The sequence below is a fragment of the Pseudorca crassidens genome, chromosome 19 (genome assembly GCF_039906515.1).
Source record: "Pseudorca crassidens isolate mPseCra1 chromosome 19, mPseCra1.hap1, whole genome shotgun sequence".
Taxonomy (NCBI): Eukaryota; Metazoa; Chordata; class Mammalia; order Artiodactyla; family Delphinidae; genus Pseudorca; species Pseudorca crassidens.
The window spans coordinates 23978536-24005412 of record NC_090314.1 but is presented as its reverse complement, the minus strand read 5'-3'; the positions used below and the strand labels follow the sequence as shown (position 1 = coordinate 24005412).

The window sequence follows — 26877 nt, the reverse complement described above, 5'->3', positions numbered from 1 at the left end:
ACCCAGACTCCGCCGCGGGCCCAGTGGCCGTCCTTTCGGCCCGCGAGCCCCTCGACCTGCACCTGGCCGCCCCCACCGGCGCCCAGCCCCGGCGCCGCCACCTGTGTGCCTGTGTGTCCCTCCACAGCTCCCTCCGACAAAAGCCCCGCCCCACCACCACCCCGCCCCTCTGGCGTGTCACCGCGGTTGGGTGCGGGAGCGGGATCGAGGGCAGGGGCCGCTTCCCCGGGCCTGCCGGCCACCAGGGGCGGGGTCCTGAGCTCGGCGGGGGGTGTGGGGGCAAGGGTGGCCTTGCCGGGGCAGAGGGGCCGTGGCGACTCAATGGTGGCTCCCGGTGGCTTCGGGCCGGCTGCTGTCGGGCAGGAGGGCCGGCCCGGGCTGCGGCCGGGCTGCGCCTAGCGCCGCGTGGGTGGGCAGGACCGATGCCCAAGGGACCGCGGGCCCCGGGCCCTGAAGCCTCCGGGGCCACGTCCCTGTGAGCGACGTGCGGGATCTTGGGCGGGGCGCCAAGCGCCGAAGGGTTTGCTGGGTCACGGCCGCCCTGGGCTGGGAGGTGGTCGCCAAACCCTCCGCCGCCGCCCGATACCCGAGACCTCCGTTCCCCCTGCCTGGGCGGGCGAGGGGGCCCTGCCGGGGCGGGCCGGCCGCCAGGCTGGCGTTAAGGCGCCAGCGCCAGCGAAACTGGGCCTCAAGAGGCCGCCCGCGGCCCCCCGCCCCCGTCTACGGCCATACCACCCTGAACGCGCCCGATCTCGTCTGATCTCGGAAGCTAAGCAGGGTCGGGCCTGGTTAGTACTTGGATGGGAGACCGCCTGGGAATACCGGGTGCTGTAGGCTTTTTGCCTCCCGCTCCGCCCGCCTTCTCCTTTACTCGCCCGCGGCGGGGGGGCCGCCGGCTCCGCCCCCGCCGAGCCCCGCTGCAGGCAGTAGTCAAGGTGGTTTACCTGCCCGAGCAGGAAGCTTGGGCGACGGCAGAAGTGGGAAGAAACTCTTGAGCGCAGGTTCTTGGGATCCACGGAGCAGCGCATGCACATGCCATGGGTGCCTACACAGCTGGCTTGCTTGTCTGTGGGGAAAGGCGAGATGGGTCAGGGCCTGGGTTCCTGAGGGGCTGAGAATCAAGGCAGGGATAGAAGAAAGGGGACAGGCCCACATCCCCTGAACCCACGCCGGCGCCCACTCACCTTTGTGGAAAATACGATTGAAAAGTGCCCGCAAGAATCTCTTCAGATGCCTCCAGAGTTGAGGGAAGAAGGGGAGGGGGGAGGCCGGGAGCAGGGTGAGCCCTGAAATCCAACCCTTGTCCTGTCACACCCCAGCAGCCCTCCCACCTCAGCCCCTTCAAGACCCCAGGGCTCCCCCAACCGCGCTGCACAGATCCTGCCCTGACCATAGTCACCATGTTGATCCCCACGTTGAGCAAGATGAAGCTGACCGGGATCAGAAGAATTGAGTATCCTTGCTCCTGGCATTTCCTGGGGATGGGGCCAGTGAACGGCTCGGCTCGGTAGTAGTTTCGCTCACCCATGGCCGTTGGTCCCAGGACTGCCTGGGCCCTCTGCCCTCCAGTTTTAACTGGGAGCCAGACTGGGTCATAATGGGGCAGGTGGTGAGGTCACAGTGAGGGAGGGGGATGAAAAGGAGGGCCCAGAGTGGCATTCCCTGGTAACCAGGGTCAGGTAAGCTGAGCCTGGACAGTCAAACAGGGCCCGGTGGCCGGCATACATCCCCTCGAGCGGTCACTCATTCGCTCACCGCCCGCTGACTCACTTGTTCAAATGACACATTGCGTCTCTTGGACCCTCTTGAGACTAGGAAGACCTTGGCCTCAGAGGCCTGCTGAAGGCCTGGCTGGAGTCCAGAGCCTCAGCCTTCTTCATGCCCTTCACTGGGCCTGGAGCTGGACCTGCCCAGATGTGGAACCTCCCAGTTTGGAAGCAACGTCTTGTATGAGTCTCTCTGTGGACAGGGACAGCTGAGACACAGAGGAGGTGCCCAGAGACCAGGGGTTTGGAGTCTGCAGCTGCAGATGTACTTAGTGCATGGTATAGGACCAGGAGGGGCCTGCTGGCAGAACTGTGGCCACTAAACCAAAGGGACCCTCAGGCCAAGAAGGGGACACTGGCTTCTTATTGCAGGAAGCCAAGCGCAGGGACCCAGGCTGGCAGAAGGAGTGGCGCTTCCAAGCCACAGACCACCAATGTTTCCTGGACTCTGGAGCTCTTTATTCCTCTCTCCATGCCCTGCCGCCCCCTGCCCCTGCCCCCATTTGCTGCTGGTAAGTTCATTTTCCCAGTCTGGCTCCCGTGCAGAGAGGGCCTGGAGGCCGAGGTGGAAGGTAGCAGCGAGTTGGCCCGCGCTTGGCCCTCCTGCGGTTGCCGCTTCAGCACCAGACTGTCATACACACCTGGTAGTTGGCATTGCCTCCCGGGTTCCGGCTGAGTGGCATGAAGGTGGGCGGGGGTGGAGGGTGCTCGGTAGCCTGGACGTCGGGCAGGAGGTGAGAGGGGCGGAGGAGCAGCGCTGAGCTGGGAGCCGGGGCCCGCTGGTCCGAGGCCTCGGCCAGTACCGTGAGGGAGGCGGAGGTGGCCACAGGGCGCCGCAAGGGCAGGATCTCAGCCCATTCGGCCAGCGGGTGCCGCACCTCGTGGGGATCGCGGGAGTAATCCAAGTGTCCCGTGGAGGGATGCAGGCTGCGGTTGGACTCGCTGTGAGCACAGCTGGGGAGGCTACGTCTGTGGGCCGGTGGGGTGTCGCGCTACCAGGCTTCGGGCCGGTAGACCCGAGGCACCAGAGCGGATGGAGGCTCAGAGCCCTCCAGACCCAGACTCCGCCATGGGCCCAGTTGCCGTCATTTCGGCCCGCGAGCCCCTCGACCTGCACCTGGCCGCCCCCACCGGCGCCCAGCCCCGGCGCCGCCACCTGTGGCTCCCGGTGGCTTCGGGCCGGCTGCTGTCAGGCAGGAGGGCCGGCCCGGGCTGCGGCCGGGCTGCGCCTAGCTCCGCGTGGGCGGGCAGGACCGATGCCCAAGGGACCACGGGCCCCGGGGCCTGAAGCCTCCGGGGCCACGTCCCTGTGAGCGACGTGCGGGATCTTGGGCGGGGCGCCAAGCGCCGAAGGGTTTGCTGGGTCACGGCCGCCCTGGGCTGGGAGGTGGTCGCCAAACCCTCCGCCGCCGCCCGATACCCGAGACCTCCGTTCCCCCTGCCTGGGCGGGCGAGGGGGCCCTGTCGGGGCGGGCCGGCCGCCAGGCTGGCGTTAAGGCGCCAGCGCCAGCGAAACTGGGCCTCAAGAGGCAGCCGTCGGCCCCCGCCCCCGTCTACGGCCATACCACCCTGAACGCGCCCGATCTCGTCTGATCTCGGAAGCTAAGCAGGGTCGGGCCTGGTTAGTACTTGGATGGGAGACCGCCTGGGAATACCGGGTGCTGTAGGCTTTTTGCCTCCCGCTCCGCCCGCCTTCTCCTTTACTCGCCCGCGGCGGGGGGGCCGCCGGCTCCGCCCCCGCCGAGCCCCGCTGCAGGCAGTAGTCAAGGTGGTTTACCTGCCCGAGCAGGAAGCTTGGGCGACGGCAGAAGTGGGAAGAAACTCTTGAGCACAGGTTCTTGGGATCCACGGAGCAGCGCATGCACATGCCATGGGTGCCTACACAGCTGGCTTGCTTGTCTGTGGGGAAAGGCGAGATGGGTCAGGGCCTGGGTTCCTGAGGGGCTGAGAATCAAGGCAGGGATAGAAGAAAGGGGACAGGCCCACATCCCCTGAACCCACGCCGGCGCCCACTCACCTTTGTGGAAAATACGATTGAAAAGTGCCCGCAAGAATCTCTTCAGATGCCTCCAGAGTTGAGGGAAGAAGGGGAGGGGGGAGGCCGGGAGCAGGGTGAGCCCTGAAATCCAACCCTTGTCCTGTCACACCCCAGCAGCCCTCCCACCTCAGCCCCTTCAAGACCCCAGGGCTCCCCCAACCGCGCTGCACAGATCCTGCCCTGACCATAGTCACCATGTTGATCCCCACGTTGAGCAAGATGAAGCTGACCGGGATCAGAAGAATTGAGTATCCTTGCTCCTGGCATTTCCTGGGGATGGGGCCAGTGAACGGCTCGGCTCGGTAGTAGTTTCGCTCACCCATGGCCGTTGGTCCCAGGACTGCCTGGGCCCTCTGCCCTCCAGTTTTAACTGGGAGCCAGACTGGGTCATAATGGGGCAGGTGGTGAGGTCACAGTGAGGGAGGGGGATGAAAAGGAGGGCCCAGAGTGGCATTCCCTGGTAACCAGGGTCAGGTAAGCTGAGCCTGGACAGTCAAACAGGGCCCGGTGGCCGGCATACATCCCCTCGAGCGGTCACTCATTCGCTCACCGCCCGCTGACTCACTTGTTCAAATGACACATTGCGTCTCTTGGCCCCTCTTGAGACTAGGAAGACCTTGGCCTCAGAGGCCTGCTGAAGGCCTGGCTGGAGTCCAGAGCCTCAGCCTTCTTCATGCCCTTCACTGGGCCTGGAGCTGGACCTGCCCAGATGTGGAACCTCCCAGTTTGGAAGCAACGTCTTGTATGAGGCTCTCTGTGGACAGGGACAGCTGAGACACAGAGGAGGTGCCCAGAGACCAGGGGTTTGGAGTCTGCAGCTGCAGATGTACTTAGTGCATGGTATAGGACCAGGAGGGGCCTGCTGGCAGAACTGTGGCCACTAAACCAAAGGGACCCTCAGGCCAAGAAGGGGACACTGGCTTCTTATTGCAGGAAGCCAAGCGCAGGGACCCAGGCTGGCAGAAGGAGTGGCGCTTCCAAGCCACAGACCACCAATGTTTCCTGGACTCTGGAGCTCTTTATTCCTCTCTCCATGCCCTGCCGCCCCCTGCCCCTGCCCCCATTTGCTGCTGGTAAGTTCATTTTCCCAGTCTGGCTCCCGTGCAGAGAGGGCCTGGAGGCCGAGGTGGAAGGTAGCAGCGAGTTGGCCCGCGCTTGGCCCTCCTGCGGTTGCCGCTTCAGCACCAGACTGTCATACACACCTGGTAGTTGGCATTGCCTCCCGGGTTCCGGCTGAGTGGCATGAAGGTGGGCGGGGGTGGAGGGTGCTCGGTAGCCTGGACGTCGGGCAGGAGGTGAGAGGGGCGGAGGAGCAGCGCTGAGCTGGGAGCCGGGGCCCGCTGGTCCGAGGCCTCGGCCAGTACCGTGAGGGAGGCGGAGGTGGCCACAGGGCGCCGCAAGGGCAGGATCTCAGCCCATTCGGCCAGCGGGTGCCGCACCTCGTGGGGATCGCGGGAGTAATCCAAGTGTCCCGTGGAGGGATGCAGGCTGCGGTTGGACTCGCTGTGAGCACAGCTGGGGAGGCTACGTCTGTGGGCCGGTGGGGTGTCGCGCTACCAGGCTTCGGGCCGGTAGACCCGAGGCACCAGAGCGGATGGAGGCTCAGAGCCCTCCAGACCCAGACTCCGCCATGGGCCCAGTTGCCGTCATTTCGGCCCGCGAGCCCCTCGACCTGCACCTGGCCGCCCCCACCGGCGCCCAGCCCCGGCGCCGCCACCTGTGTGCCGGTGTGTCCCTCCACAGCTCCCTCCGACAAAAGCCCCCCCACACCCCGCCCCTGTGGCGTGTCACCGCGGCCGGGTGCGGGAGCGGGATCGAGGGCAGGGGCCGCTTCCCCGGGCCTGCCGGCCACCAGGGGCGGGGTCCTGAGCTCGGCGGGGGGTGTGGGGGCAAGGGTGGCCTTGCCGGGGCTGAGGGGCCGTGGCGACTCAATGGTGGCTCCCGGTGGCTTCGGGCCGGCTGCTGTCGGGCAGGAGGGCCGGCCCGGGCTGCGGCCGGGCTGCGCCTAGCGCCGCGTGGGCGGGCAGGGCCGATGCCCAAGGGACCGCGGGCCCCGGGCCCTGAAGCCTCCGGGGCCACGTCCCTGTGAGCGACGTGCGGGATCTTGGGCGGGGCGCCAAGCGCCGAAGGGTTTGCTGGGTCACGGCCGCCCTGGGCTGGGAGGTGGTCGCCAAACCCTCCGCCGCCGCCCGATACCCGAGACCTCCGTTCCCCCTGCCTGGGCGGGCGAGGGGGCCCTGTCGGGGCGGGCCGGCCGCCAGGCTGGCGTTAAGGCGCCAGCGCCAGCGAAACTGGGCCTCAAGAGGCAGCCGTCGGCCCCCGCCCCCGTCTACGGCCATACCACCCTGAACGCGCCCGATCTCGTCTGATCTCGGAAGCTAAGCAGGGTCGGGCCTGGTTAGTACTTGGATGGGAGACCGCCTGGGAATACCGGGTGCTGTAGGCTTTTTGCCTCCCGCTCCGCCCGCCTTCTCCTTTACTCGCCCGCGGCGGGGGCCGCCGGCTCCGCCCCCGCCGGGCCCCGCTGCAGGCCCCACCTCCTCAGGCCCCTCCCACCACGGCGCGCGCCGGCGGGGTCGCTCCCCGCCGGCCCGGCCGGCCAGGCGGCCAGAAGGCGGCCCTGGAAGGCAGCCGCACCCCAGACGCTCCCGGGGTGGCTGGCCCGGACCCAGACTCCGCCGCGGGCCCAGTGGCCGTCCTTTCGGCCCGCGAGCCCCTCGACCTGCACCTGGCCGCCCCCACCGGCGCCCAGCCCCGGCGCCGCCACCTGTGTGCCTGTGTGTCCCTCCACAGCTCCCTCCGACAAAAGCCCCGCCCCACCACCACCCCGCCCCTCTGGCGTGTCACCGCGGTTGGGTGCGGGAGCGGGATCGAGGGCAGGGGCCGCTTCCCCGGGCCTGCCGGCCACCAGGGGCGGGGTCCTGAGCTCGGCGGGGGGTGTGGGGGCAAGGGTGGCCTTGCCGGGGCAGAGGGGCCGTGGCGACTCAATGGTGGCTCCCGGTGGCTTCGGGCCGGCTGCTGTCGGGCAGGAGGGCCGGCCCGGGCTGCGGCCGGGCTGCGCCTAGCGCCGCGTGGGCGGGCAGGACCGATGCCCAAGGGACCGCGGGCCCCGGGCCCTGAAGCCTCCGGGGCCACGTCCCTGTGAGCGACGTGCGGGATCTTGGGCGGGGCGCCAAGCGCCGAAGGGTTTGCTGGGTCACGGCCGCCCTGGGCTGGGAGGTGGTCGCCAAACCCTCCGCCGCCGCCCGATACCCGAGACCTCCGTTCCCCCTGCCTGGGCGGGCGAGGGGGCCCTGCCGGGGCGGGCCGGCCGCCAGGCTGGCGTTAAGGCGCCAGCGCCAGCGAAACTGGGCCTCAAGAGGCAGCCGTCGGCCCCCGCCCCCGTCTACGGCCATACCACCCTGAACGCGCCCGATCTCGTCTGATCTCGGAAGCTAAGCAGGGTCGGGCCTGGTTAGTACTTGGATGGGAGACCGCCTGGGAATACCGGGTGCTGTAGGCTTTTTGCCTCCCGCTCCGCCCGCCTTCTCCTTTACTCGCCCGCGGCGGGGGGGCCGCCGGCTCCGCCCCCGCCGAGCCCCGCTGCAGGCAGTAGTCAAGGTGGTTTACCTGCCCGAGCAGGAAGCTTGGGCGACGGCAGAAGTGGGAAGAAACTCTTGAGCGCAGGTTCTTGGGATCCACGGAGCAGCGCATGCACATGCCATGGGTGCCTACACAGCTGGCTTGCTTGTCTGTGGGGAAAGGCGAGATGGGTCAGGGCCTGGGTTCCTGAGGGGCTGAGAATCAAGGCAGGGATAGAAGAAAGGGGACAGGCCCACATCCCCTGAACCCACGCCGGCGCCCACTCACCTTTGTGGAAAATACGATTGAAAAGTGCCCGCAAGAATCTCTTCAGATGCCTCCAGAGTTGAGGGAAGAAGGGGAGGGGGGAGGCCGGGAGCAGGGTGAGCCCTGAAATCCAACCCTTGTCCTGTCACACCCCAGCAGCCCTCCCACCTCAGCCCCTTCAAGACCCCAGGGCTCCCCCAACCGCGCTGCACAGATCCTGCCCTGACCATAGTCACCATGTTGATCCCCACGTTGAGCAAGATGAAGCTGACCGGGATCAGAAGAATTGAGTATCCTTGCTCCTGGCATTTCCTGGGGATGGGGCCAGTGAACGGCTCGGCTCGGTAGTAGTTTCGCTCACCCATGGCCGTTGGTCCCAGGACTGCCTGGGCCCTCTGCCCTCCAGTTTTAACTGGGAGCCAGACTGGGTCATAATGGGGCAGGTGGTGAGGTCACAGTGAGGGAGGGGGATGAAAAGGAGGGCCCAGAGTGGCATTCCCTGGTAACCAGGGTCAGGTAAGCTGAGCCTGGACAGTCAAACAGGGCCCGGTGGCCGGCATACATCCCCTCGAGCGGTCACTCATTCGCTCACCGCCCGCTGACTCACTTGTTCAAATGACACATTGCGTCTCTTGGCCCCTCTTGAGACTAGGAAGACCTTGGCCTCAGAGGCCTGCTGAAGGCCTGGCTGGAGTCCAGAGCCTCAGCCTTCTTCATGCCCTTCACTGGGCCTGGAGCTGGACCTGCCCAGATGTGGAACCTCCCAGTTTGGAAGCAACGTCTTGTATGAGGCTCTCTGTGGACAGGGACAGCTGAGACACAGAGGAGGTGCCCAGAGACCAGGGGTTTGGAGTCTGCAGCTGCAGATGTACTTAGTGCATGGTATAGGACCAGGAGGGGCCTGCTGGCAGAACTGTGGCCACTAAACCAAAGGGACCCTCAGGCCAAGAAGGGGACACTGGCTTCTTATTGCAGGAAGCCAAGCGCAGGGACCCAGGCTGGCAGAAGGAGTGGCGCTTCCAAGCCACAGACCACCAATGTTTCCTGGACTCTGGAGCTCTTTATTCCTCTCTCCATGCCCTGCCGCCCCCTGCCCCTGCCCCCATTTGCTGCTGGTAAGTTCATTTTCCCAGTCTGGCTCCCGTGCAGAGAGGGCCTGGAGGCCGAGGTGGAAGGTAGCAGCGAGTTGGCCCGCGCTTGGCCCTCCTGCGGTTGCCGCTTCAGCACCAGACTGTCATACACACCTGGTAGTTGGCATTGCCTCCCGGGTTCCGGCTGAGTGGCATGAAGGTGGGCGGGGGTGGAGGGTGCTCGGTAGCCTGGACGTCGGGCAGGAGGTGAGAGGGGCGGAGGAGCAGCGCTGAGCTGGGAGCCGGGGCCCGCTGGTCCGAGGCCTCGGCCAGTACCGTGAGGGAGGCGGAGGTGGCCACAGGGCGCCGCAAGGGCAGGATCTCAGCCCATTCGGCCAGCGGGTGCCGCACCTCGTGGGGATCGCGGGAGTAATCCAAGTGTCCCGTGGAGGGATGCAGGCTGCGGTTGGACTCGCTGTGAGCACAGCTGGGGAGGCTACGTCTGTGGGCCGGTGGGGTGTCGCGCTACCAGGCTTCGGGCCGGTAGACCCGAGGCACCAGAGCGGATGGAGGCTCAGAGCCCTCCAGACCCAGACTCCGCCATGGGCCCAGTTGCCGTCATTTCGGCCCGCGAGCCCCTCGACCTGCACCTGGCCGCCCCCACCGGCGCCCAGCCCCGGCGCCGCCACCTGTGTGCCGGTGTGTCCCTCCACAGCTCCCTCCGACAAAAGCCCCCCCACACCCCGCCCCTGTGGCGTGTCACCGCGGCCGGGTGCGGGAGCGGGATCGAGGGCAGGGGCCGCTTCCCCGGGCCTGCCGGCCACCAGGGGCGGGGTCCTGAGCTCGGCGGGGGGTGTGGGGGCAAGGGTGGCCTTGCCGGGGCTGAGGGGCCGTGGCGACTCAATGGTGGCTCCCGGTGGCTTCGGGCCGGCTGCTGTCGGGCAGGAGGGCCGGCCCGGGCTGCGGCCGGGCTGCGCCTAGCGCCGCGTGGGCGGGCAGGGCCGATGCCCAAGGGACCGCGGGCCCCGGGCCCTGAAGCCTCCGGGGCCACGTCCCTGTGAGCGACGTGCGGGATCTTGGGCGGGGCGCCAAGCGCCGAAGGGTTTGCTGGGTCACGGCCGCCCTGGGCTGGGAGGTGGTCGCCAAACCCTCCGCCGCCGCCCGATACCCGAGACCTCCGTTCCCCCTGCCTGGGCGGGCGAGGGGGCCCTGTCGGGGCGGGCCGGCCGCCAGGCTGGCGTTAAGGCGCCAGCGCCAGCGAAACTGGGCCTCAAGAGGCAGCCGTCGGCCCCCGCCCCCGTCTACGGCCATACCACCCTGAACGCGCCCGATCTCGTCTGATCTCGGAAGCTAAGCAGGGTCGGGCCTGGTTAGTACTTGGATGGGAGACCGCCTGGGAATACCGGGTGCTGTAGGCTTTTTGCCTCCCGCTCCGCCCGCCTTCTCCTTTACTCGCCCGCGGCGGGGGCCGCCGGCTCCGCCCCCGCCGGGCCCCGCTGCAGGCCCCACCTCCTCAGGCCCCTCCCACCACGGCGCGCGCCGGCGGGGGCGCTCCCCGCCGGCCCGGCCGGCCAGGCGGCCAGAAGGCGGCCCTGGAAGGCAGCCGCACCCCAGACGCTCCCGGGGTGGCTGGCCCGGACCCAGACTCCGCCGCGGGCCCAGTGGCCGTCCTTTCGGCCCGCGAGCCCCTCGACCTGCACCTGGCCGCCCCCACCGGCGCCCAGCCCCGGCGCCGCCACCTGTGTGCCTGTGTGTCCCTCCACAGCTCCCTCCGACAAAAGCCCCGCCCCACCACCACCCCGCCCCTCTGGCGTGTCACCGCGGTTGGGTGCGGGAGCGGGATCGAGGGCAGGGGCCGCTTCCCCGGGCCTGCCGGCCACCAGGGGCGGGGTCCTGAGCTCGGCGGGGGGTGTGGGGGCAAGGGTGGCCTTGCCGGGGCAGAGGGGCCGTGGCGACTCAATGGTGGCTCCCGGTGGCTTCGGGCCGGCTGCTGTCGGGCAGGAGGGCCGGCCCGGGCTGCGGCCGGGCTGCGCCTAGCGCCGCGTGGGTGGGCAGGACCGATGCCCAAGGGACCGCGGGCCCCGGGCCCTGAAGCCTCCGGGGCCACGTCCCTGTGAGCGACGTGCGGGATCTTGGGCGGGGCGCCAAGCGCCGAAGGGTTTGCTGGGTCACGGCCGCCCTGGGCTGGGAGGTGGTCGCCAAACCCTCCGCCGCCGCCCGATACCCGAGACCTCCGTTCCCCCTGCCTGGGCGGGCGAGGGGGCCCTGCCGGGGCGGGCCGGCCGCCAGGCTGGCGTTAAGGCGCCAGCGCCAGCGAAACTGGGCCTCAAGAGGCCGCCCGCGGCCCCCCGCCCCCGTCTACGGCCATACCACCCTGAACGCGCCCGATCTCGTCTGATCTCGGAAGCTAAGCAGGGTCGGGCCTGGTTAGTACTTGGATGGGAGACCGCCTGGGAATACCGGGTGCTGTAGGCTTTTTGCCTCCCGCTCCGCCCGCCTTCTCCTTTACTCGCCCGCGGCGGGGGGGCCGCCGGCTCCGCCCCCGCCGAGCCCCGCTGCAGGCAGTAGTCAAGGTGGTTTACCTGCCCGAGCAGGAAGCTTGGGCGACGGCAGAAGTGGGAAGAAACTCTTGAGCGCAGGTTCTTGGGATCCACGGAGCAGCGCATGCACATGCCATGGGTGCCTACACAGCTGGCTTGCTTGTCTGTGGGGAAAGGCGAGATGGGTCAGGGCCTGGGTTCCTGAGGGGCTGAGAATCAAGGCAGGGATAGAAGAAAGGGGACAGGCCCACATCCCCTGAACCCACGCCGGCGCCCACTCACCTTTGTGGAAAATACGATTGAAAAGTGCCCGCAAGAATCTCTTCAGATGCCTCCAGAGTTGAGGGAAGAAGGGGAGGGGGGAGGCCGGGAGCAGGGTGAGCCCTGAAATCCAACCCTTGTCCTGTCACACCCCAGCAGCCCTCCCACCTCAGCCCCTTCAAGACCCCAGGGCTCCCCCAACCGCGCTGCACAGATCCTGCCCTGACCATAGTCACCATGTTGATCCCCACGTTGAGCAAGATGAAGCTGACCGGGATCAGAAGAATTGAGTATCCTTGCTCCTGGCATTTCCTGGGGATGGGGCCAGTGAACGGCTCGGCTCGGTAGTAGTTTCGCTCACCCATGGCCGTTGGTCCCAGGACTGCCTGGGCCCTCTGCCCTCCAGTTTTAACTGGGAGCCAGACTGGGTCATAATGGGGCAGGTGGTGAGGTCACAGTGAGGGAGGGGGATGAAAAGGAGGGCCCAGAGTGGCATTCCCTGGTAACCAGGGTCAGGTAAGCTGAGCCTGGACAGTCAAACAGGGCCCGGTGGCCGGCATACATCCCCTCGAGCGGTCACTCATTCGCTCACCGCCCGCTGACTCACTTGTTCAAATGACACATTGCGTCTCTTGGCCCCTCTTGAGACTAGGAAGACCTTGGCCTCAGAGGCCTGCTGAAGGCCTGGCTGGAGTCCAGAGCCTCAGCCTTCTTCATGCCCTTCACTGGGCCTGGAGCTGGACCTGCCCAGATGTGGAACCTCCCAGTTTGGAAGCAACGTCTTGTATGAGTCTCTCTGTGGACAGGGACAGCTGAGACACAGAGGAGGTGCCCAGAGACCAGGGGTTTGGAGTCTGCAGCTGCAGATGTACTTAGTGCATGGTATAGGACCAGGAGGGGCCTGCTGGCAGAACTGTGGCCACTAAACCAAAGGGACCCTCAGGCCAAGAAGGGGACACTGGCTTCTTATTGCAGGAAGCCAAGCGCAGGGACCCAGGCTGGCAGAAGGAGTGGCGCTTCCAAGCCACAGACCACCAATGTTTCCTGGACTCTGGAGCTCTTTATTCCTCTCTCCATGCCCTGCCGCCCCCTGCCCCTGCCCCCATTTGCTGCTGGTAAGTTCATTTTCCCAGTCTGGCTCCCGTGCAGAGAGGGCCTGGAGGCCGAGGTGGAAGGTAGCAGCGAGTTGGCCCGCGCTTGGCCCTCCTGCGGTTGCCGCTTCAGCACCAGACTGTCATACACACCTGGTAGTTGGCATTGCCTCCCGGGTTCCGGCTGAGTGGCATGAAGGTGGGCGGGGGTGGAGGGTGCTCGGTAGCCTGGACGTCGGGCAGGAGGTGAGAGGGGCGGAGGAGCAGCGCTGAGCTGGGAGCCGGGGCCCGCTGGTCCGAGGCCTCGGCCAGTACCGTGAGGGAGGCGGAGGTGGCCACAGGGCGCCGCAAGGGCAGGATCTCAGCCCATTCGGCCAGCGGGTGCCGCACCTCGTGGGGATCGCGGGAGTAATCCAAGTGTCCCGTGGAGGGATGCAGGCTGCGGTTGGACTCGCTGTGAGCACAGCTGGGGAGGCTACGTCTGTGGGCCGGTGGGGTGTCGCGCTACCAGGCTTCGGGCCGGTAGACCCGAGGCACCAGAGCGGATGGAGGCTCAGAGCCCTCCAGACCCAGACTCCGCCATGGGCCCAGTTGCCGTCATTTCGGCCCGCGAGCCCCTCGACCTGCACCTGGCCGCCCCCACCGGCGCCCAGCCCCGGCGCCGCCACCTGTGTGCCGGTGTGTCCCTCCACAGCTCCCTCCGACAAAAGCCCCCCCACACCCCGCCCCTGTGGCGTGTCACCGCGGCCGGGTGCGGGAGCGGGATCGAGGGCAGGGGCCGCTTCCCCGGGCCTGCCGGCCACCAGGGGCGGGGTCCTGAGCTCGGCGGGGGGTGTGGGGGCAAGGGTGGCCTTGCCGGGGCTGAGGGGCCGTGGCGACTCAATGGTGGCTCCCGGTGGCTTCGGGCCGGCTGCTGTCGGGCAGGAGGGCCGGCCCGGGCTGCGGCCGGGCTGCGCCTAGCGCCGCGTGGGCGGGCAGGGCCGATGCCCAAGGGACCGCGGGCCCCGGGCCCTGAAGCCTCCGGGGCCACGTCCCTGTGAGCGACGTGCGGGATCTTGGGCGGGGCGCCAAGCGCCGAAGGGTTTGCTGGGTCACGGCCGCCCTGGGCTGGGAGGTGGTCGCCAAACCCTCCGCCGCCGCCCGATACCCGAGACCTCCGTTCCCCCTGCCTGGGCGGGCGAGGGGGCCCTGTCGGGGCGGGCCGGCCGCCAGGCTGGCGTTAAGGCGCCAGCGCCAGCGAAACTGGGCCTCAAGAGGCAGCCGTCGGCCCCCGCCCCCGTCTACGGCCATACCACCCTGAACGCGCCCGATCTCGTCTGATCTCGGAAGCTAAGCAGGGTCGGGCCTGGTTAGTACTTGGATGGGAGACCGCCTGGGAATACCGGGTGCTGTAGGCTTTTTGCCTCCCGCTCCGCCCGCCTTCTCCTTTACTCGCCCGCGGCGGGGGCCGCCGGCTCCGCCCCCGCCGGGCCCCGCTGCAGGCCCCACCTCCTCAGGCCCCTCCCACCACGGCGCGCGCCGGCGGGGGCGCTCCCCGCCGGCCCGGCCGGCCAGGCGGCCAGAAGGCGGCCCTGGAAGGCAGCCGCACCCCAGACGCTCCCGGGGTGGCTGGCCCGGACCCAGACTCCGCCGCGGGCCCAGTGGCCGTCCTTTCGGCCCGCGAGCCCCTCGACCTGCACCTGGCCGCCCCCACCGGCGCCCAGCCCCGGCGCCGCCACCTGTGTGCCTGTGTGTCCCTCCACAGCTCCCTCCGACAAAAGCCCCGCCCCACCACCACCCCGCCCCTCTGGCGTGTCACCGCGGTTGGGTGCGGGAGCGGGATCGAGGGCAGGGGCCGCTTCCCCGGGCCTGCCGGCCACCAGGGGCGGGGTCCTGAGCTCGGCGGGGGGTGTGGGGGCAAGGGTGGCCTTGCCGGGGCAGAGGGGCCGTGGCGACTCAATGGTGGCTCCCGGTGGCTTCGGGCCGGCTGCTGTCGGGCAGGAGGGCCGGCCCGGGCTGCGGCCGGGCTGCGCCTAGCGCCGCGTGGGCGGGCAGGACCGATGCCCAAGGGACCGCGGGCCCCGGGCCCTGAAGCCTCCGGGGCCACGTCCCTGTGAGCGACGTGCGGGATCTTGGGCGGGGCGCCAAGCGCCGAAGGGTTTGCTGGGTCACGGCCGCCCTGGGCTGGGAGGTGGTCGCCAAACCCTCCGCCGCCGCCCGATACCCGAGACCTCCGTTCCCCCTGCCTGGGCGGGCGAGGGGGCCCTGCCGGGGCGGGCCGGCCGCCAGGCTGGCGTTAAGGCGCCAGCGCCAGCGAAACTGGGCCTCAAGAGGCCGCCCGCGGCCCCCCGCCCCCGTCTACGGCCATACCACCCTGAACGCGCCCGATCTCGTCTGATCTCGGAAGCTAAGCAGGGTCGGGCCTGGTTAGTACTTGGATGGGAGACCGCCTGGGAATACCGGGTGCTGTAGGCTTTTTGCCTCCCGCTCCGCCCGCCTTCTCCTTTACTCGCCCGCGGCGGGGGCCGCCGGCTCCGCCCCCGCCGGGCCCCGCTGCAGGCCCCACCTCCTCAGGCCCCTCCCACCACGGCGCGCGCCGGCGGGGGCGCTCCCCGCCGGCCCGGCCGGCCAGGCGGCCAGAAGGCGGCCCTGGAAGGCAGCCGCACCCCAGACGCTCCCGGGGTGGCTGGCCCGGACCCAGACTCCGCCGCGGGCCCAGTGGCCGTCCTTTCGGCCCGCGAGCCCCTCGACCTGCACCTGGCCGCCCCCACCGGCGCCCAGCCCCGGCGCCGCCACCTGTGTGCCTGTGTGTCCCTCCACAGCTCCCTCCGACAAAAGCCCCGCCCCACCACCACCCCGCCCCTCTGGCGTGTCACCGCGGTTGGGTGCGGGAGCGGGATCGAGGGCAGGGGCCGCTTCCCCGGGCCTGCCGGCCACCAGGGGCGGGGTCCTGAGCTCGGCGGGGGGTGTGGGGGCAAGGGTGGCCTTGCCGGGGCAGAGGGGCCGTGGCGACTCAATGGTGGCTCCCGGTGGCTTCGTGCCGGCTGCTGTCGGGCAGGAGGGCCGGCCCGGGCTGCGGCCGGGCTGCGCCTAGCGCCGCGTGGGCGGGCAGGACCGATGCCCAAGGGACCGCGGGCCCCGGGCCCTGAAGCCTCCGGGGCCACGTCCCTGTGAGCGACGTGCGGGATCTTGGGCGGGGCGCCAAGCGCCGAAGGGTTTGCTGGGTCACGGCCGCCCTGGGCTGGGAGGTGGTCGCCAAACCCTCCGCCGCCGCCCGATACCCGAGACCTCCGTTCCCCCTGCCTGGGCGGGCGAGGGGGCCCTGCCGGGGCGGGCCGGCCGCCAGGCTGGCGTTAAGGCGCCAGCGCCAGCGAAACTGGGCCTCAAGAGGCCGCCCGCGGCCCCCCGCCCCCGTCTACGGCCATACCACCCTGAACGCGCCCGATCTCGTCTGATCTCGGAAGCTAAGCAGGGTCGGGCCTGGTTAGTACTTGGATGGGAGACCGCCTGGGAATACCGGGTGCTGTAGGCTTTTTGCCTCCCGCTCCGCCCGCCTTCTCCTTTACTCGCCCGCGGCGGGGGCCGCCGGCTCCGCCCCCGCCGGGCCCCGCTGCAGGCCCCACCTCCTCAGGCCCCTCCCACCACGGCGCGCGCCGGCGGGGGCGCTCCCCGCCGGCCCGGCCGGCCAGGCGGCCAGAAGGCGGCCCTGGAAGGCAGCCGCACCCCAGACGCTCCCGGGGTGGCTGGCCCAGACCCAGACTCCGCCGCGGGCCCAGTGGCCGTCCTTTCGGCCCGCGAGCCCCTCGACCTGCACCTGGCCGCCCCCACCGGCGCCTAGCCCCGGCGCCGCCATCTGTGTGCCGGTGTGTCCCTCCACAGCTCCCTCCGACAAAAGCCCCGCCCCACCACCACCCCGCCCCTCTGGCGTGTCACCGCGGTTGGGTGCTGGAGCGGGATCGAGGGCAGGGGCCGCTTCCCCGGGCCTGCCGGCCACCAGGGGCGGGGTCCTGAGCTCGGCGGGGGGTGTGGGGACAAGGGTGGCCTTGCCGGGGCTGAGGGGCCGTGGCGACTCAATGGTGGCTCCCGGTGGCTTCGGGCCGGCTGCTGTCGGGCAGGAGGGCCGGCCCGGGCTGCGGCCGGGCTGCGCCTAGCTCCGCGTGGGCGGGCAGGACCGATGCCCAAGGGACCACGGGCCCCGGGGCCTGAAGCCTCCGGGGCCACGTCCCTGTGAGCGACGTGCGGGATCTTGGGCGGGGCGCCAAGCGCCGAAGGGTTTGCTGGGTCACGGCCGCCCTGGGCTGGGAGGTGGTCGCCAAACCCTCCGCCGCCGCCCGATACCCGAGACCTCCGTTCCCCCTGCCTGGGCGGGCGAGGGGGCCCTGCCGGGGCGGGCCGGCCGCCAGGCTGGCGTTAAGGCGCCAGCGCCGGCGAAACTGGGCCTCAAGAGGCAGCCGTCGGCCCCCGCCCCCGTCTACGGCCATACCACCCTGAACGCGCCCGATCTCGTCTGATCTCGGAAGCTAAGCAGGGTCGGGCCTGGTTAGTACTTGGATGGGAGACCGCCTGGGAATACCGGGTGCTGTAGGCTTTTTGCCTCCCGCTCCGCCCGCCTTCTCCTTTACTCGCCCGCGGCGGGGGGGCCGCCGGCTCCGCCCCCGCCGAGCCCCGCTGCAGGCAGTAGTCAAGGTGGTTTACCTGCCCGAGCAGGAAGCTTGGGCGACGGCAGAAGTGGGAAGAAACTCTTGAGCGCAGGTTCTTGGGATCCACGGAGCAGCGCATGCACATGCCATGGGTGCCTACACAGCTGGCTTGCTTGTCTGTGGGGAAAGGCGAGATGGGTCAGGGCCTGGGTTCCTGAGGGGCTGAGAATCAAGGCAGGGATAGAAGAAAGGGGACAGGCCCACATCCCCTGAACCCACGCCGGCGCCCACTCACCTTTGTGGAAAATACGATTGAAAAGTGCCCGCAAGAATCTCTTCAGATGCCTCCAGAGTTGAGGGAAGAAGGGGAGGGGGGAGGCCGGGAGCAGGGTGAGCCCTGAAATCCAACCCTTGTCCTGTCACACCCCAGCAGCCCTCCCACCTCAGCCCCTTCAAGACCCCAGGGCTCCCCCAACCGCGCTGCACAGATCCTGCCCTGACCATAGTCACCATGTTGATCCCCACGTTGAGCAAGATGAAGCTGACCGGGATCAGAAGAATTGAGTATCCTTGCTCCTGGCATTTCCTGGGGATGGGGCCAGTGAACGGCTCGGCTCGGTAGTAGTTTCGCTCACCCATGGCCGTTGGTCCCAGGACTGCCTGGGCCCTCTGCCCTCCAGTTTTAACTGGGAGCCAGACTGGGTCATAATGGGGCAGGTGGTGAGGTCACAGTGAGGGAGGGGGATGAAAAGGAGGGCCCAGAGTGGCATTCCCTGGTAACCAGGGTCAGGTAAGCTGAGCCTGGACAGTCAAACAGGGCCCGGTGGCCGGCATACATCCCCTCGAGCGGTCACTCATTCGCTCACCGCCCGCTGACTCACTTGTTCAAATGACACATTGCGTCTCTTGGCCCCTCTTGAGACTAGGAAGACCTTGGCCTCAGAGGCCTGCTGAAGGCCTGGCTGGAGTCCAGAGCCTCAGCCTTCTTCATGCCCTTCACTGGGCCTGGAGCTGGACCTGCCCAGATGTGGAACCTCCCAGTTTGGAAGCAACGTCTTGTATGAGTCTCTCTGTGGACAGGGACAGCTGAGACACAGAGGAGGTGCCCAGAGACCAGGGGTTTGGAGTCTGCAGCTGCAGATGTACTTAGTGCATGGTATAGGACCAGGAGGGGCCTGCTGGCAGAACTGTGGCCACTAAACCAAAGGGACCCTCAGGCCAAGAAGGGGACACTGGCTTCTTATTGCAGGAAGCCAAGCGCAGGGACCCAGGCTGGCAGAAGGAGTGGCGCTTCCAAGCCACAGACCACCAATGTTTCCTGGACTCTGGAGCTCTTTATTCCTCTCTCCATGCCCTGCCGCCCCCTGCCCCTGCCCCCATTTGCTGCTGGTAAGTTCATTTTCCCAGTCTGGCTCCCGTGCAGAGAGGGCCTGGAGGCCGAGGTGGAAGGTAGCAGCGAGTTGGCCCGCGCTTGGCCCTCCTGCGGTTGCCGCTTCAGCACCAGACTGTCATACACACCTGGTAGTTGGCATTGCCTCCCGGGTTCCGGCTGAGTGGCATGAAGGTGGGCGGGGGTGGAGGGTGCTCGGTAGCCTGGACGTCGGGCAGGAGGTGAGAGGGGCGGAGGAGCAGCGCTGAGCTGGGAGCCGGGGCCCGCTGGTCCGAGGCCTCGGCCAGTACCGTGAGGGAGGCGGAGGTGGCCACAGGGCGCCGCAAGGGCAGGATCTCAGCCCATTCGGCCAGCGGGTGCCGCACCTCGTGGGGATCGCGGGAGTAATCCAAGTGTCCCGTGGAGGGATGCAGGCTGCGGTTGGACTCGCTGTGAGCACAGCTGGGGAGGCTACGTCTGTGGGCCGGTGGGGTGTCGCGCTACCAGGCTTCGGGCCGGTAGACCCGAGGCACCAGAGCGGATGGAGGCTCAGAGCCCTCCAGACCCAGACTCCGCCATGGGCCCAGTTGCCGTCATTTCGGCCCGCGAGCCCCTCGACCTGCACCTGGCCGCCCCCACCGGCGCCCAGCCCCGGCGCCGCCACCTGTGTGCCGGTGTGTCCCTCCACAGCTCCCTCCGACAAAAGCCCCCCCACACCCCGCCCCTGTGGCGTGTCACCGCGGCCGGGTGCGGGAGCGGGATCGAGGGCAGGGGCCGCTTCCCCGGGCCTGCCGGCCACCAGGGGCGGGGTCCTGAGCTCGGCGGGGGGTGTGGGGGCAAGGGTGGCCTTGCCGGGGCTGAGGGGCCGTGGCGACTCAATGGTGGCTCCCGGTGGCTTCGGGCCGGCTGCTGTCGGGCAGGAGGGCCGGCCCGGGCTGCGGCCGGGCTGCGCCTAGCGCCGCGTGGGCGGGCAGGGCCGATGCCCAAGGGACCGCGGGCCCCGGGCCCTGAAGCCTCCGGGGCCACGTCCCTGTGAGCGACGTGCGGGATCTTGGGCGGGGCGCCAAGCGCCGAAGGGTTTGCTGGGTCACGGCCGCCCTGGGCTGGGAGGTGGTCGCCAAACCCTCCGCCGCCGCCCGATACCCGAGACCTCCGTTCCCCCTGCCTGGGCGGGCGAGGGGGCCCTGTCGGGGCGGGCCGGCCGCCAGGCTGGCGTTAAGGCGCCAGCGCCAGCGAAACTGGGCCTCAAGAGGCAGCCGTCGGCCCCCGCCCCCGTCTACGGCCATACCACCCTGAACGCGCCCGATCTCGTCTGATCTCGGAAGCTAAGCAGGGTCGGGCCTGGTTAGTACTTGGATGGGAGACCGCCTGGGAATACCGGGTGCTGTAGGCTTTTTGCCTCCCGCTCCGCCCGCCTTCTCCTTTACTCGCCCGCGGCGGGGGCCGCCGGCTCCGCCCCCGCCGGGCCCCGCTGCAGGCCCCACCTCCTCAGGCCCCTCCCACCACGGCGCGCGCCGGCGGGGGCGCTCCCCGCCGGCCCGGCCGGCCAGGCGGCCAGAAGGCGGCCCTGGAAGGCAGCCGCACCCCAGACGCTCCCGGGGTGGCTGGCCCGGACCCAGACTCCGCCGCGGGCCCAGTGGCCGTCCTTTCGGCCCGCGAGCCCCTCGACCTGCACCTGGCCGCCCCCACCGGCGCCCAGCCCCGGCGCCGCCACCTGTGTGCCTGTGTGTCCCTCCACAGCTCCCTCCGACAAAAGCCCCGCCCCACCACCACCCCGCCCCTCTGGCGTGTCACCGCGGTTGGGTGCGGGAGCGGGATCGAGGGCAGGGGCCGCTTCCCCGGGCCTGCCGGCCACCAGGGGCGGGGTCCTGAGCTCGGCGGGGGGTGTGGGGGCAAGGGTGGCCTTGCCGGGGCAGAGGGGCCGTGGCGACTCAATGGTGGCTCCCGGTGGCTTCGGGCCGGCTGCTGTCGGGCAGGAGGGCCGGCCCGGGCTGCGGCCGGGCTGCGCCTAGCGCCGCGTGGGCGGGCAGGACCGATGCCCAAGGGACCGCGGGCCCCGGGCCCTGAAGCCTCCGGGGCCACGTCCCTGTGAGCGACGTGCGGGATCTTGGGCGGGGCGCCAAGCGCCGAAGGGTTTGCTGGGTCACGGCCGCCCTGGGCTGGGAGGTGGTCGCCAAACCCTCCGCCGCCGCCCGATACCCGAGACCTCCGTTCCCCCTGCCTGGGCGGGCGAGGGGGCCCTGCCGGGGCGGGCCGGCCGCCAGGCTGGCGTTAAGGCGCCAGCGCCAGCGAAACTGGGCCTCAAGAGGCCGCCCGCGGCCCCCCGCCCCCGTCTACGGCCATACCACCCTGAACGCGCCCGATCTCGTCTGATCTCGGAAGCTAAGCAGGGTCGGGCCTGGTTAGTACTTGGATGGGAGACCGCCTGGGAATACCGGGTGCTGTAGGCTTTTTGCCTCCCGCTCCGCCCGCCTTCTCCTTTACTCGCCCGCGGCGGGGGCCGCCGGCTCCGCCCCCGCCGGGCCCCGCTGCAGGCCCCACCTCCTCAGGCCCCTCCCACCACGGCGCGCGCCGGCGGGGGCGGTCCCCGCCGGCCCGGCCGGCCAGGCGGCCAGAAGGCGGCCCTGGAAGGCAGCCGCACCCCAGACGCTCCCGGGGTGGCTGGCCCAGACCCAGACTCCGCCGCGGGCCCAGTGGCCGTCCTTTCGGCCCGCGAGCCCCTCGACCTGCACCTGGCCGCCCCCACCGGCGCCTAGCCCCGGCGCCGCCATCTGTGTGCCGGTGTGTCCCTCCACAGCTCCCTCCGACAAAAGCCCCGCCCCACCACCACCCCGCCCCTCTGGCGTGTCACCGCGGTTGGGTGCTGGAGCGGGATCGAGGGCAGGGGCCGCTTCCCCGGGCCTGCCGGCCACCAGGGGCGGGGTCCTGAGCTCGGCGGGGGGTGTGGGGGCAAGGGTGGCCTTGCCGGGGCTGAGGGGCCGTGGCGACTCAATGGTGGCTCCCGGTGGCTTCGGGCCGGCTGCTGTCGGGCAGGAGGGCCGGCCCGGGCTGCGGCCGGGCTGCGCCTAGCTCCGCGTGGGCGGGCAGGACCGATGCCCAAGGGACCACGGGCCCCGGGGCCTGAAGCCTCCGGGGCCACGTCCCTGTGAGCGACGTGCGGGATCTTGGGCGGGGCGCCAAGCGCCGAAGGGTTTGCTGGGTCACGGCCGCCCTGGGCTGGGAGGTGGTCGCCAAACCCTCCGCCGCCGCCCGATACCCGAGACCTCCGTTCCCCCTGCCTGGGCGGGCGAGGGGGCCCTGCCGGGGCGGGCCGGCCGCCAGGCTGGCGTTAAGGCGCCAGCGCCAGCGAAACTGGGCCTCAAGAGGCAGCCGTCGGCCCCCGCCCCCGTCTACGGCCATACCACCCTGAACGCGCCCGATCTCGTCTGATCTCGGAAGCTAAGCAGGGTCGGGCCTGGTTAGTACTTGGATGGGAGACCGCCTGGGAATACCGGGTGCTGTAGGCTTTTTGCCTCCCGCTCCGCCCGCCTTCTCCTTTACTCGCCCGCGGCGGGGGGGCCGCCGGCTCCGCCCCCGCCGAGCCCCGCTGCAGGCAGTAGTCAAGGTGGTTTACCTGCCCGAGCAGGAAGCTTGGGCGACGGCAGAAGTGGGAAGAAACTCTTGAGCGCAGGTTCTTGGGATCCACGGAGCAGCGCATGCACATGCCATGGGTGCCTACACAGCTGGCTTGCTTGTCTGTGGGGAAAGGCGAGATGGGTCAGGGCCTGGGTTCCTGAGGGGCTGAGAATCAAGGCAGGGATAGAAGAAAGGGGACAGGCCCACATCCCCTGAACCCACGCCGGCGCCCACTCACCTTTGTGGAAAATACGATTGAAAAGTGCCCGCAAGAATCTCTTCAGATGCCTCCAGAGTTGAGGGAAGAAGGGGAGGGGGGAGGCCGGGAGCAGGGTGAGCCCTGAAATCCAACCCTTGTCCTGTCACACCCCAGCAGCCCTCCCACCTCAGCCCCTTCAAGACCCCAGGGCTCCCCCAACCGCGCTGCACAGATCCTGCCCTGACCATAGTCACCATGTTGATCCCCACGTTGAGCAAGATGAAGCTGACCGGGATCAGAAGAATTGAGTATCCTTGCTCCTGGCATTTCCTGGGGATGGGGCCAGTGAACGGCTCGGCTCGGTAGTAGTTTCGCTCACCCATGGCCGTTGGTCCCAGGACTGCCTGGGCCCTCTGCCCTCCAGTTTTAACTGGGAGCCAGACTGGGTCATAATGGGGCAGGTGGTGAGGTCACAGTGAGGGAGGGGGATGAAAAGGAGGGCCCAGAGTGGCATTCCCTGGTAACCAGGGTCAGGTAAGCTGAGCCTGGACAGTCAAACAGGGCCCGGTGGCCGGCATACATCCCCTCGAGCGGTCACTCATTCGCTCACCGCCCGCTGACTCACTTGTTCAAATGACACATTGCGTCTCTTGGCCCCTCTTGAGACTAGGAAGACCTTGGCCTCAGAGGCCTGCTGAAGGCCTGGCTGGAGTCCAGAGCCTCAGCCTTCTTCATGCCCTTCACTGGGCCTGGAGCTGGACCTGCCCAGATGTGGAACCTCCCAGTTTGGAAGCAACGTCTTGTATGAGTCTCTCTGTGGACAGGGACAGCTGAGACACAGAGGAGGTGCCCAGAGACCAGGGGTTTGGAGTCTGCAGCTGCAGATGTACTTAGTGCATGGTATAGGACCAGGAGGGGCCTGCTGGCAGAACTGTGGCCACTAAACCAAAGGGACCCTCAGGCCAAGAAGGGGACACTGGCTTCTTATTGCAGGAAGCCAAGCGCAGGGACCCAGGCTGGCAGAAGGAGTGGCGCTTCCAAGCCACAGACCACCAATGTTTCCTGGACTCTGGAGCTCTTTATTCCTCTCTCCATGCCCTGCCGCCCCCTGCCCCTGCCCCCATTTGCTGCTGGTAAGTTCATTTTCCCAGTCTGGCTCCCGTGCAGAGAGGGCCTGGAGGCCGAGGTGGAAGGTAGCAGCGAGTTGGCCCGCGCTTGGCCCTCCTGCGGTTGCCGCTTCAGCACCAGACTGTCATACACACCTGGTAGTTGGCATTGCCTCCCGGGTTCCGGCTGAGTGGCATGAAGGTGGGCGGGGGTGGAGGGTGCTCGGTAGCCTGGACGTCGGGCAGGAGGTGAGAGGGGCGGAGGAGCAGCGCTGAGCTGGGAGCCGGGGCCCGCTGGTCCGAGGCCTCGGCCAGTACCGTGAGGGAGGCGGAGGTGGCCACAGGGCGCCGCAAGGGCAGGATCTCAGCCCATTCGGCCAGCGGGTGCCGCACCTCGTGGGGATCGCGGGAGTAATCCAAGTGTCCCGTGGAGGGATGCAGGCTGCGGTTGGACTCGCTGTGAGCACAGCTGGGGAGGCTACGTCTGTGGGCCGGTGGGGTGTCGCGCTACCAGGCTTCGGGCCGGTAGACCCGAGGCACCAGAGCGGATGGAGGCTCAGAGCCCTCCAGACCCAGACTCCGCCATGGGCCCAGTTGCCGTCATTTCGGCCCGCGAGCCCCTCGACCTGCACCTGGCCGCCCCCACCGGCGCCCAGCCCCGGCGCCGCCACCTGTGTGCCGGTGTGTCCCTCCACAGCTCCCTCCGACAAAAGCCCCCCCACACCCCGCCCCTGTGGCGTGTCACCGCGGCCGGGTGCAGGAGCGGGATCGAGGGCAGGGGCCGCTTCCCCGGGCCTGCCGGCCACCAGGGGCGGGGTCCTGAGCTCGGCGGGGGGTGTGGGGGCAAGGGTGGCCTTGCCGGGGCTGAGGGGCCGTGGCGACTCAATGGTGGCTCCCGGTGGCTTCGGGCCGGCTGCTGTCGGGCAGGAGGGCCGGCCCGGGCTGCGGCCGGGCTGCGCCTAGCGCCGCGTGGGCGGGCAGGGCCGATGCCCAAGGGACCGCGGGCCCCGGGCCCTGAAGCCTCCGGGGCCACGTCCCTGTGAGCGACGTGCGGGATCTTGGGCGGGGCGCCAAGCGCCGAAGGGTTTGCTGGGTCACGGCCGCCCTGGACTGGGAGGTGGTCGCCAAACCCTCTGCCGCCGCCCGATACCCGAGACCTCCGTTCCCCCTGCCTGGGCGGGCGAGGGGGCCCTGTCGGGGCGGGCCGGCCGCCAGGCTGGCGTTAAGGCGCCAGCGCCAGCGAAACTGGGCCTCAAGAGGCAGCCGTCGGCCCCCGCCCCCGTCTACGGCCATACCACCCTGAACGCGCCCGATCTCGTCTGATCTCGGAAGCTAAGCAGGGTCGGGCCTGGTTAGTACTTGGATGGGAGACCGCCTGGGAATACCGGGTGCTGTAGGCTTTTTGCCTCCCGCTCCGCCCGCCTTCTCCTTTACTCGTCCGCGGCGGGGGCCGCCGGCTCCGCCCCCGCCGGGCCCCGCTGCAGGCCCCACCTCCTCAGGCCCCTCCCACCACGTCGCGCGCCGGCGGGGGCGCTCCCCGCCGGCCCGGCCGGCCAGGCGGCCAGAAGGCGGCCCTGGAAGGCAGCCGCACCCCAGACGCTCCCGGGGTGGCTGGCCCGGACCCAGACTCCGCCGCGGGCCCAGTGGCCGTCCTTTCGGCCCGCGAGCCCCTCGACCTGCACCTGGCCGCCCCCACCGGCGCCCAGCCCCGGCGCCGCCACCTGTGTGCCTGTGTGTCCCTCCACAGCTCCCTCCGACAAAAGCCCCGCCCCACCACCACCCCGCCCCTCTGGCGTGTCACCGCGGTTGGGTGCGGGAGCGGGATCGAGGGCAGGGTCCGCTTCCCCGGGACTGCCGGCCACCAGGGGCGGGGTCCTGAGCTCGGCGGGGGGTGTGGGGGCAAGGGTGGCCTTGCCGGGGCAGAGGGGCCGTGGCGACTCAATGGTGGCTCCCGGTGGCTTCGGGCCGGCTGCTGTCGGGCAGGAGGGCCGGCCCGGGCTGCGGCCGGCCTGCGCCTAGCGCCGCGTGGGCGGGCAGGACCGATGCCCAAGGGACCGCGGGCCCCGGGCCCTGAAGCCTCCGGGGCCACGTCCCTGTGAGCGACGTGCGGGATCTTGGGCGGGGCGCCAAGCGCCGAAGGGTTTGCTGGGTCACGGCCGCCCTGGGCTGGGAGGTGGTCGCCAAACCCTCCGCCGCCGCCCGATACCCGAGACCTCCGTTCCCCCTGCCTGGGCGGGCGAGGGGGCCCTGCCGGGGCGGGCCGGCCGCCAGGCTGGCGTTAAGGCGCCAGCGCCAGCGAAACTGGGCCTCAAGAGGCCGCCCGCGGCCCCCCGCCCCCGTCTACGGCCATACCACCCTGAACGCGCCCGATCTCGTCTGATCTCGGAAGCTAAGCAGGGTCGGGCCTGGTTAGTACTTGGATGGGAGACCGCCTGGGAATACCGGGTGCTGTAGGCTTTTTGCCTCCCGCTCCGCCCGCCTTCTCCTTTACTCGCCCGCGGCGGGGGCCGCCGGCTCCGCCCCCGCCGGGCCCCGCTGCAGGACCCACCTCCTCAGGCCCCTCCCACCACGGCGCGCGCCGGCGGGGGCGCTCCCCGCCGGCCCGGCCGGCCAGGCGGCCAGAAGGCGGCCCTGGAAGGCAGCCGCACCCCAGACGCTCCCGGGGTGGCTGGCCCAGACCCAGACTCCGCCGCGGGCCCAGTGGCCGTCCTTTCGGCCCGCGAGCCCCTCGACCTGCACCTGGCCGCCCCCACCGGCGCCTAGCCCCGGCGCCGCCATCTGTGTGCCGGTGTGTCCCTCCACAGCTCCCTCCGACAAAAGCCCCGCCCCACCACCACCCCGCCCCTCTGGCGTGTCACCGCGGTTGGGTGCTGGAGCGGGATCGAGGGCAGGGGCCGCTTCCCCGGGCCTGCCGGCCACCAGGGGCGGGGTCCTGAGCTCGGCGGGGGGTGTGGGGACAAGGGTGGCCTTGCCGGGGCTGAGGGGCCGTGGCGACTCAATGGTGGCTCCCGGTGGCTTCGGGCCGGCTGCTGTCGGGCAGGAGGGCCGGCCCGGGCTGCGGCCGGGCTGCGCCTAGCTCCGCGTGGGCGGGCAGGACCGATGCCCAAGGGACCACGGGCCCCGGGGCCTGAAGCCTCCGGGGCCACGTCCCTGTGAGCGACGTGCGGGATCTTGGGCGGGGCGCCAAGCGCCGAAGGGTTTGCTGGGTCACGGCCGCCCTGGGCTGGGAGGTGGTCGCCAAACCCTCCGCCGCCGCCCGATACCCGAGACCTCCGTTCCCCCTGCCTGGGCGGGCGAGGGGGCCCTGCCGGGGCGGGCCGGCCGCCAGGCTGGCGTTAAGGCGCCAGCGCCGGCGAAACTGGGCCTCAAGAAGCA

At 69.9% G+C, this 26877-nt stretch overlaps 15 non-coding genes across 15 annotated transcripts; all 15 read left to right on the top strand.

Moving 5' to 3' along the window:
* The first annotated feature begins 718 nt into the window (after positions 1–718).
* Positions 719–837, top strand: LOC137213891 (5S ribosomal RNA). Its single transcript, XR_010938509.1, has one exon. It is a non-coding gene; the product is annotated as a 5S ribosomal RNA (ribosomal RNA).
* Positions 838–3317: 2480 nt separating this feature from the next.
* On the top strand, positions 3318–3436 carry LOC137213890 (5S ribosomal RNA). Its single transcript, XR_010938508.1, has one exon. It is a non-coding gene; the product is annotated as a 5S ribosomal RNA (ribosomal RNA).
* A 2695-nt stretch (positions 3437–6131) lies between these two features.
* On the top strand, positions 6132–6250 carry LOC137213889 (5S ribosomal RNA). The gene has a single exon (XR_010938507.1). It is a non-coding gene; the product is annotated as a 5S ribosomal RNA (ribosomal RNA).
* Positions 6251–7187: 937 nt separating this feature from the next.
* On the top strand, positions 7188–7306 carry LOC137213888 (5S ribosomal RNA). Its single transcript, XR_010938506.1, has one exon. It is a non-coding gene; the product is annotated as a 5S ribosomal RNA (ribosomal RNA).
* A 2695-nt stretch (positions 7307–10001) lies between these two features.
* Positions 10002–10120, top strand: LOC137213887 (5S ribosomal RNA). Its single transcript, XR_010938505.1, has one exon. It is a non-coding gene; the product is annotated as a 5S ribosomal RNA (ribosomal RNA).
* Positions 10121–11058: 938 nt separating this feature from the next.
* Positions 11059–11177, top strand: LOC137213886 (5S ribosomal RNA). The gene has a single exon (XR_010938504.1). It is a non-coding gene; the product is annotated as a 5S ribosomal RNA (ribosomal RNA).
* A 2695-nt stretch (positions 11178–13872) lies between these two features.
* Positions 13873–13991, top strand: LOC137213885 (5S ribosomal RNA). The gene has a single exon (XR_010938503.1). It is a non-coding gene; the product is annotated as a 5S ribosomal RNA (ribosomal RNA).
* A 938-nt stretch (positions 13992–14929) lies between these two features.
* On the top strand, positions 14930–15048 carry LOC137213884 (5S ribosomal RNA). The gene has a single exon (XR_010938502.1). It is a non-coding gene; the product is annotated as a 5S ribosomal RNA (ribosomal RNA).
* Positions 15049–15986: 938 nt separating this feature from the next.
* On the top strand, positions 15987–16105 carry LOC137213883 (5S ribosomal RNA). The gene has a single exon (XR_010938501.1). It is a non-coding gene; the product is annotated as a 5S ribosomal RNA (ribosomal RNA).
* A 937-nt stretch (positions 16106–17042) lies between these two features.
* LOC137213881 (5S ribosomal RNA) lies at positions 17043–17161 on the top strand. The gene has a single exon (XR_010938499.1). It is a non-coding gene; the product is annotated as a 5S ribosomal RNA (ribosomal RNA).
* A 2695-nt stretch (positions 17162–19856) lies between these two features.
* Positions 19857–19975, top strand: LOC137213880 (5S ribosomal RNA). The gene has a single exon (XR_010938498.1). It is a non-coding gene; the product is annotated as a 5S ribosomal RNA (ribosomal RNA).
* Positions 19976–20913: 938 nt separating this feature from the next.
* On the top strand, positions 20914–21032 carry LOC137213879 (5S ribosomal RNA). Its single transcript, XR_010938497.1, has one exon. It is a non-coding gene; the product is annotated as a 5S ribosomal RNA (ribosomal RNA).
* Positions 21033–21969: 937 nt separating this feature from the next.
* On the top strand, positions 21970–22088 carry LOC137213878 (5S ribosomal RNA). Its single transcript, XR_010938496.1, has one exon. It is a non-coding gene; the product is annotated as a 5S ribosomal RNA (ribosomal RNA).
* A 2695-nt stretch (positions 22089–24783) lies between these two features.
* LOC137213877 (5S ribosomal RNA) lies at positions 24784–24902 on the top strand. Its single transcript, XR_010938495.1, has one exon. It is a non-coding gene; the product is annotated as a 5S ribosomal RNA (ribosomal RNA).
* Positions 24903–25840: 938 nt separating this feature from the next.
* LOC137213876 (5S ribosomal RNA) lies at positions 25841–25959 on the top strand. Its single transcript, XR_010938494.1, has one exon. It is a non-coding gene; the product is annotated as a 5S ribosomal RNA (ribosomal RNA).
* The last annotated feature ends 918 nt before the right edge of the window (positions 25960–26877 follow it).